Source organism: Somniosus microcephalus, chromosome 28, assembly GCF_052327205.1.
Source record: "Somniosus microcephalus isolate GS21.2 chromosome 28, FLI_Smic_1.0, whole genome shotgun sequence".
Classification (NCBI taxonomy): Eukaryota; Metazoa; Chordata; class Chondrichthyes; order Squaliformes; family Somniosidae; genus Somniosus; species Somniosus microcephalus.
In genome coordinates, this window is record NC_141014.1 from 42,797,436 (window position 1) to 42,806,569 (window position 9,134).

At 50.6% G+C, this 9,134-nt stretch overlaps 2 pseudogenes across 2 annotated transcripts; one reads left to right on the forward strand and one right to left on the reverse strand.

Moving 5' to 3' along the window:
* The first annotated feature begins 365 nt into the window (after positions 1-365).
* On the forward strand, positions 366-3,173 carry LOC147099683 (uncharacterized; annotated as a pseudogene). Its single transcript, XR_015073899.1, has 2 exons — positions 366-574; positions 919-3,173. The product of XR_015073899.1 is annotated as an uncharacterized LOC147099683 (transcript).
* LOC147099684 (uncharacterized) lies at positions 3,017-9,134 on the reverse strand (annotated as a pseudogene). Its single transcript, XR_015073908.1, has 3 exons — positions 8,982-9,134; positions 8,198-8,298; positions 3,017-4,461 (listed from the first exon to the last, which is right to left on the reverse strand). The product of XR_015073908.1 is annotated as an uncharacterized LOC147099684 (transcript).

Genomic DNA, 9,134 nt, shown 5'->3' on the forward strand with positions numbered 1-9,134 from the left:
GGGGTCTGAGGCGGGGGGTCCAGGTCGGGGTCTGAGGCGGGGGGTCCGGGGTCTGAGGCGGGGGTCCGGGATCTGAGGCGGGGGGTCCAGGTCGGGGTCTGAGGCGGGGGGTCCGGGTCGGGGTCTGAGGCGGGGGGTCCGGGTCGGGGTCTGAGGCGGGGGGTCCAGGTCGGGGTCTGAGGCGGGGGGTCCGGGGTCTGAGGCGGGGGGTCCGGGGTCTGAGGCGTGGGTCCGGGTCTGAGGGACTTTCGCTTCTCGAGCGTCAGCTCGGGCTTTCCAGGGGGCGGTGCTCCGCGGCTGCTGATTGGCTGAGGCGCTTGGAGCTGACGTCAGCGCGCTGTATATAAGCAGCGCTCCGTGACTAGAGCAGCATTTCACAACCGGAGACACAAAGAGAACATTAACACCGAGACACACAGAGAGCATGGCCAGCACTCGGACACCGATACCCGGAGACAGCGAGACCAGCGCTCGGACACCGACACCCGGAGACAGCGACACTCCGAGACCGAGAGAGAGAGCGAGAACCCGGCAGCAGCGCCTCCCGCAACCCGCTGGCTGACAGCAGCAACAGGTAACCGTGGCCGAGAGAGAGGGGGAGGGTATTCTCTGGTGCTGGGCTTTTCCTCCTTCGAGCAGAGAAGGTTAAGAGTAGATTTGACCGAGGTGTTCAAAATCATCAGTGGTTTGGATAGAGTAAATAAGGAGACACTGTTTCCAGTGGCAGAAGGGTGGGTAACCAGAGGGCGGTGGCAACAGATTCAAATTAACATTCAAAATCACAGGGCTAAAGGGAAAGGGATTAATGGTATAGCTCTACTAGAGCCAGCCGCCTCCACTGCTGTATCATTCTATTTGGGGTGTGGTGTCTGGTGGCGAGATGTTTATTAAAGACTATTTTCTTTTTCCGTTTCACAGGTGAATCTCGGGCTCCCCTGGGCAGTGCCGGGTAAAATGGTTCCACATTCTCCCTGTGACAGACTCTCCACAGAGATGAGCTTCCAGGAGCTGTGGATCATGGATGCAGCCGCAACACTCGTGGAAGTCTGCCTATTCCTGGCGAGTAAGCTACTTTCTGCGGGGATGCTGTATCTGGGGCGGTCCATGGCAGGTTTGGCAGAGACGGTGAGGAACAGAGGTTACCAACCATGTGCTCAGAGGAGCAAGGGCATAGTGGGTGTGCGAAGCGGAAAGACTTCAACAAGAATCATCCCGAGCACCTGTCACAGAGCAGGGCTGGTGTCCATCCCCACTCGCTTCTGATTTGATTTTATCTGGAGACGGCTGGTCGGTGGGTGAAGACCACCAGATGGACACTCAGTCTGACCACCAGAGTGAAATGGCTTCCACTTACACACATCCATTCATTCCGTCATTGATCTCACCGGCCATGGTTGAGAATGGCCGGTTATTGGACCAGACCAATGAACAGGCTCCTTCTGATTGGCTTAGTGACCCTGAGGAGGATGATGCAGCGTCCAGTGATTGGTCCATTGAAGATGATTCATCAGATGACGAACAAGAGAATGATGGAGGTGAAGCTAATGAACTTTGGGACTCATTTTTTGTACATGACCCCTACAACCCCATGAACTTTTCAGCCTCCATGGGGCACCAGTCCCAGAATGAGGAGGAGGAGGGTTCAAGTCGGTTTGAAACTGAAAAGGAGTCAGAAAATGACAAAGTGTGGGACTCATTTTTTCAAAGCACTGATCCTTTTTAACCCGTTGAATGGGTACACGACCTCTGCTTGCACTGCCAATGAGAAAGGAGCAAAAGATGGCGTCTGGAACACTGAGCTGTCGGAGAAAGAGTCAGCAGATCGTCCTGGTCCAAGACCCAACACGGGCCTCTGTGAAGGTGAAGACTGCTCCACACCAACTCTGAAACAAACCTGCGAGATGGAGGGGAACAACTATCAAAAAGGTGAGTTTCAGTGATCGGAGGGGCTTTTCATTCACGCTGTCTAATGGGTTGTCACTGGATCCTTAAGACTGATCTTCTCCCAGGAGGTTTCCCCCGTATCTGACAGTGGCCCATTTCTATAGAACCTATGGGAGCCATGGTGCTCAGTGAATGCTGTGGCAGTCCATTAAATGTGATCCTTGTCTGTTCCTGTCCCCAGCACTAACACACTCCCCTCCCAGCCACCGTGACTGCCAGCTGGGAGGTGTGCCTGTGGAACAATGGAGGGGGATTTTTAAGGGTTTTTTCGGTGAGGTGCTGGGAAGAGTGACTCAGCTGCCCTGTGGCCTGATACAACGTTGTATTAATAGACTCCTCCGTGCTGGAGTGACTCAGCCTGTGACTCAACCTGCAATACTTGTAAATGGCACCACGTCTGATTCCCACACTGGGAACACTTGCTGTTGTCTCCTGTTCTCCCTTGGTTAAAACGAACCAGAAGCTGTGTTCTGACTCTTTTGCTGCCTTTCCAGCACAGCCTGGGCCAGAGGTTGTTGTGTTGAGCCTGAAGTGACTAGGCCCAGATTCTGTCTAATCCAGCCTGTGACTAGCAGTAAAGTGACCATTATCATCTGCTCCTTCAGGTCCGATTCTCTCCTGTGGTTAAATTGCATCCGATGATCGTCTGGGATTTTGCCTATCGAGCGGCTCGTAAGGGTCCATGGGAACAGCACGCACAGAGACCGAAGCAGATTCCAGCGTCGCATTGCCGAGACCGAGGCCGCGATTGGCTCCTGCTTGGAGCAGAGGCACAGACTTGCTGTGTGGACAGAGCTTTACGGTGATTAAACACTCCAGCGAAACGGCCACAGCGGTGTCGATTTAAACTAGACGAACTACCAAAGGCAAAGACTGTAACACTCTGTCTGTCTGGGGTGACTCCCGACAGTCAGTGGGTGGGGACACCACTCGGGCTGGTCTCTGCCCACATACTTCCTGCAAAGACAGATCTGTTTTTGAGCTGGATTTTATAAAAATGTAATTGTTGAGGTTAACCCACTATTGGAGCCTTCAGTTATAGGGCTAGTCTCCGGTCTTGAATATGAAAGGATTTTTCTTTAAAATTGTGGCTTTATTTTTGATTTATAGGTTCAGAAGTGGTTTTACTGACAGTGTTGGACAGATTGATCAATGCCCTGGACAATATAGTTTGTGTATTTTAAAACATTTTGTACAATAAAGATTTTTGCACCAGAGGGTGCTTTTAATTCCTGACGTGCTGTGCCACTTATTCTAAATCTGCAAAGTAAAATGAAAGTTTGACAGAATCCTGTCAATGCTAGCAGCTAGCTGGCGGGAATCTCATTATATAGCAGCCCAGGCCAGAGTGGGAGCAAAGCAGCCATAAGCAGAGCCTTTACCATGGGTCAGCACGGTGGGAAGTTTAGTTAAACAGCTGCCTGTACTTGGTGTTTTGTGGGGTGGGGGCCCACTATTACATGGCCTGTTTGCATCAGTCAGCCCACCTCTGGCCCAGTCACACCCTTTATTTTAAATCCTCACTCAAACACACAATTCTCAGCCTTGCATTAAATGCTAAAATAAGGTGCATTTTTAAAAAATCTCACTCGGATGCTGGAGGACTCACTCCTGCTCCCCAACACCTCCCCTTGCAGGAGAAGGGTGGGAGCCTTGAGCTCCTGGGGCAGAATTTTCACCCTGCAATTTGCATCATTATCTATTTGTGTTTTACAGATTTTAAATTACAGATTTTAAATTAAAGCTTTTGTAAAACATTATTGAATATTCTAGGACATTAAAAGACCCCAGCACACAGGAATCCAGTCACTGCTCACAGACATAGCAAAGGAAAACGGCAAAAACAAAACTGGGGACAGTCAGAGCTGATTACACTGGCATACGGCTCCAGCTCCTCGTCAACTCATTGTCTTCATGTGCATCACAGCAGAGCCTGCTCTGGGCCCAGTGCAATGTTCACACATGTATGTCAGGGGCCGAAGACAATCATCACATCTTCCCCGGTGTATGGCTCACTGGGCAGTGATCAGCAGACAGCAATTTGTGGAACTACACCCCCACTCGGCAGGGGAGAGTGACATTGCAATGGCCTAAAATACGGGGACAGTGTAAGGGGCTCGGAGAAGTGGTACAGAGGGGGGTGTAAGGAGCTCTGACTATCAATATTTTGTGTAACTGGCTCACAGACTGAAATAAAAGTCTTTAAAAAGGATGAACACCCTGATTAATCAGACTGACCCTGCTACATTTAACAGTTCATGGGAGGGTCGGTAGTTCAAGGTCACTGTGAGGGGGCAGCTACTTCCGCTCGCTTCGCCCCAGGATCTGGGTGGTGGCCAGGCGGTGCCGGTTGGTCAGCTCGGTGGCCGGGCGGTGCCGGTTGGTCAGCTCGGTGGCCGGGCGGTGCCGGTTGGTCAGCTACCCGGTGGCTGGGCGGTGCCGGTTGGCCGGGTGCGTGGTCAAGTGTCTCCACCTCGGGCTGTACCTGAGCCGGCTCATTGACCGGAGCTCGGACATCTGAAAGAGGCAGAAATGTAACAGGTTTACCAGAGATACGGTGCCCATCGGCACAGCAATAAAGGCTGAACATTCAGAGACCTCAGCCACAAAACCCAGTCCCATTTCCCACTGAAGGGATTGGGAGCAAGATCCCAGCTGAAAGTTACTATCCCACATCCAGAGGTGCCGAGGTTTTATAGGGCCTCTGGCATTGCCCCACCTCAGATCCCAATACTGAACCAATCCACGTATCAGTGACCGGGTGTGAATCCAGATCACAAGTTATATTCTTGTATAACCACAGCCACATATCTAATTCTGTCTCCCTTCTTGTGTTTGAGCAGGTATCTACCAAAACTCGCTTTCACAGCCACATATCCAAAACCCATCGTTTCAGCCTGTTCTTGCCCCACGAAACTTATCTCTTCCTATTTATTTATTTTTTATTTTTCTCTCCCCCACCTGGCAGCTGTCTTTCATTCTGCCAGTGCCATTTACACTTCATCGAGAGTCATCTTTTGTTTCTTACCTTGTCTCATTACCATCTCCTTTTGCCTTGCACCATCTCTTAATGTCTCACAATCTCTCCTGCCTTCCATCCTATCACAGACCTTCCCTTTTGTTCTTTCCTCTCCTCCCCCCTCTCCCTGCCCCTACACTTGCTTAAAAACCTGTTCCATCTCCAGCTTTTTCCAGTTCTGACGAAAGGTCATCGACCTGAAACGTTAACTGTTTCTCTCTCCACAGATGCTGCCTGACCTGCTGAGTATTTCCAGCATTTTGTTTTTATAATAGTTTTAAGATGTTATGTTAAACCTGTATAGAACCTTGGTTAGACCACACTTGGAGTAACAATTCTGGTCTCCATATTATAAAAAGGAATATAGAGACATAGAAACATAGAAGATAGGAGCAGGAGTAGGCCATTCGGCCCCTCGAGCCTGTTCCGCCATTTAATGAGATCATGGCTGATCATCCAAATTCGGTACCCTGTCCCTGCCTTCTCTCCATATCCCTTGATCCCTTTAGCCTTAAGAAATATATCAAACTCCTTCTTGAATATATTTAATGAATTGGCCTCAACTGCCTTCTGTGGTAGAGAATTCCACAGGTTCACTACTCTCTGGGTGAAGAAATTCCTCCTCATCTCAGTCTTAAATAGCTTACCCCTTATCCTTAGACTGTGACCCCTGGTTCTGGACTCTCCGGCCATTGGGAACATCCTTCCTGCATCTAGTCCTGTTAGAATTTTATAAGTTTCAATGAGATCCCCTCTCATTCTTCTAAACTCCAGCGAATACAAGCCCAATCGACCCAATCTCTCTCCTCATACGTCATTCCTGCCATCCCAGGTATCAGCCTGGTGAATCTTCGCTGCACTCCCTCCATGGCAAGAACATCCTTCCTCAGATAAGGCGACCAAAACTAAACACAATACTCAAGGTGTGGTCTCACCAAGGCCCTGTACAACTGCAGCAAGACATCCTTGCTCCTGTACTCGAATCCTCTTGCTATGAAGGCCAACATACCATTTGCCTTCTTAACCGCCTGCTGCACCTGCATGCTTACCTTCAGCGACTGGTGCACAAGGACACCCAGGTCTCGTTGCACTTCCCCTTTTCCCAATCTATTGCCGTTCAGATAATAATCTGCCTTCCCGTTTTTGCCACCAAAGTGGATAACCTCGCATTTATCCACATTATGCTGCATCTGCCATGCTTCTGCCCAATCAAACAACCTGTCCAAATCATCCTTGAGTTTCTCTGCATCCTCCTCACAGCAAGCATGCCCACCCAGCTTTGTGTCATCTGCAAACTTGGAGATAATACATCTAGTTCCCTCGTCTAGATCATTAATATATATTGTGACAAGCTGGGGTCCGAGCACCGATCCCTGCGGTACTAGTCACTGCCTGCCACTCGGAAAAAGACCTGTTTATTCCAACTCTCTGCTTCCTGTCTGCCAACCAGTTCTCTATCCAAGTCAGTACCTTACCCCCAATCCCATGTGCTTTAACTTTGCACGCTAATCTCTTATGCGGGACCTTATCGAAAGCCTTCTGAAAGTCCAAATACACCACATCCACTGGAAAATGACCAGCAATGCATCTATTTCTAGGGCCACTTCCTTAAGTACCCTAGGATGTAGATTATCAGGCCCTGGGGATTTATCGGCCTTCAATCCCGTCAATTTTCCTACAAATACTGATTTTATTCAATTCCTCCCTCTCATTAGACCCTATGTTTCCCCGACATCTCTGGAGGTTATCGGTGTCCTCCTTTATGAAGACAGAACCAAAGTATGTATTTAATTGGTCTGCCATTTCTTTGTTCCCCATTATAAATTCCCTTGATTCTGACTGCAAGGGACCTATGCTTGACTTCACCAATCTTTTTCTCTTCACATATCTATAGAAGCTTTTACAGTCAGTTTTTATGTTTCCCTGCAAGCTTACTCTCAAATTCTATTTCTCCCCTCTTAATTAATCCCTTTGTCCTCCTTTGCTGAATCCTAAACTGCTCCCAATCCTCAGGTTTGCTGCTTTGTCTGGCCAATTTATATGTCCTCTCCTTGGATCTTATGCTATCCCTAATTTCCCTTGTTTGCCACGGTTGAGTCACCTTTTTTGTTTTATTTTTATGCCAAACAGGGATGAACAAATTCTGTAGTTCATCCATGCGATCTTTAAATGTTTGCCATTGCCTATCCACCGTCAACCCTTTAAGTAACGTTCCCCAATCCATCCTAGCCAACTCGCGCCTCATACCATCGTAGTTTCCTTTATTTAAATTGAGGACCCTAGTCTCTGAGTCAATACTTCACATTGGAGAACGTGCAAAAAATGATACCAGTCTAGCATTTTGCCTAGTACTGATGTCAGGATTTGTTCACTATTTTCTGTCATTCTATCACGAGGAGGCTTTCATGAAATACAGAACTCCACAGTATCAGAAAGGGACAGGATGCAGCCTAGCAGGACCACATATCTGCGCCATCACCAGGCCGCCAATTTCCACCTCTGGAACATCGCCCGTCTCTGCCCCTGCCTCAGCTCATCCGCTGCTGAAACCCTCATCCATGCCTTTGTTACCTCCAGACTCGACTATTCCAACACACTCCTGGCCGGCCTCCCACATTCCACCCTACGTAAACTTGAGCTCATCCAAAACTCTGCTGTCGGTGTCCTAACTCGCACCAAGTCCTGTTCACCCATCACCCCTGTGCTCGCTGACCAACATTGGCTCCCGGTTAAGCAGCGCCACGATTTAAAAATTGTTTTCAAATCACTCCATGGCCTCGCCCCTCCCTACCTCTGTAACTTCCTCCAGCCCCACAACCCTCCGAGATATCCGAGTGCCAATTCTGGCCTCTTGAGCATCCCCAATTTTAATCGCTCCACCATTGGCGGCTGTGCCTTCAGCTGCCTGGGCCCCAAGCTCTGGAATTCCTCCCTAAGCCTTGCTACCTCTTCCCTCCTTTAAGATGCTCCTTAAAACCTACCTCTTTGACCAAGCTTTTGGTCATCTGCCCTAATATCTCATTATGTGGCTCAGTGTCAAATTTTGTTTGATGACACTCCTGTGAAGCGCCGCGGGGTTTTACTATGTTAAAGGTGCTATATAAATACAAGTTGTTGGTACAGGTACACACGTTGAACAGAGACGACACTGTTATCCCCCCAGTGCCTTCACCCTCCCTCAGACCTCACTTTTGGGTGCTCCAAGTACCTTCGCTTGCCCTCAGACCTCCTTACCTGCGGGTGCCTCCGGGGGCTGGAATTTCAGCTCTCCTCCAGGACCGGACGGGGGGCTTCACCTTTCTGCTGGATTTCTTCTGTTCCATCTGCAGCAGGGCCTGGGGTCACAGGCAACGGAGAGAGGTCAGTGTGAACCGACGAGTGCAGCGCACCTCCAATCAGTACCAGACATTGTAATAGATTCGACATGGTCAGAGAGACTGCACTGGAGAGGGACAATTCATATCCTTATTCTGGAGTTTGCCCTAATGCAGCTGATAAATGCACAGGCCAGTGTGGCTCAGAGTCCCAGGTTTAATTCCAAATCTAGGCGGAGTCAGCTATTCTCAGCAGCGACATCAGTAGAGATGCTTCAATTGGCCTCAGGACCCTTGTGCTGGGAGGAGGGGCAGGGAAGGGGTTCATTGGGCTACGGCTATCCAGTGGCCCCTGCTGGACTCACACATGGCCACTCAGGCCAGGCACTGCAGGACGGCACGTGTAGGAGCCCATAGCTAGGGTAGGGGAGGGGAGGGGACACTGGCAAAATACAGACAACAGCCCCCGCAACCCCCCCCAACCCTGGCTCTCCCCCCCACCCCCCCCGACCCTGACACTCCCCCCCACCAACCCCAGTCCCGACCCCCCCGACCCCGGCTCCACCCCCACCTCCCCCCCCCCCCCACCGACCCCAGCCCCGACCCCCGATTCTCCACCCCCCCACGACCCCGGCCCTGACCGCCCCCCGACCCCGAACCCCGCGACACTCCCTCCCGCCCCCGGCCCCGACTGCAACCCTCACCTGTTGATATTCTTTCTTCTGTGCGTCCAGTTCACTCTGCCTCCGCTGCAGATCTTCATGCTCACGCCTCAGTTGCTCGACCTTCTGGTTGAGTTCTGCCTCCTGCTCCGTCAGCTCGCGCTCATACTGCCGCAGCTCCTCCTCGGTGTAGAT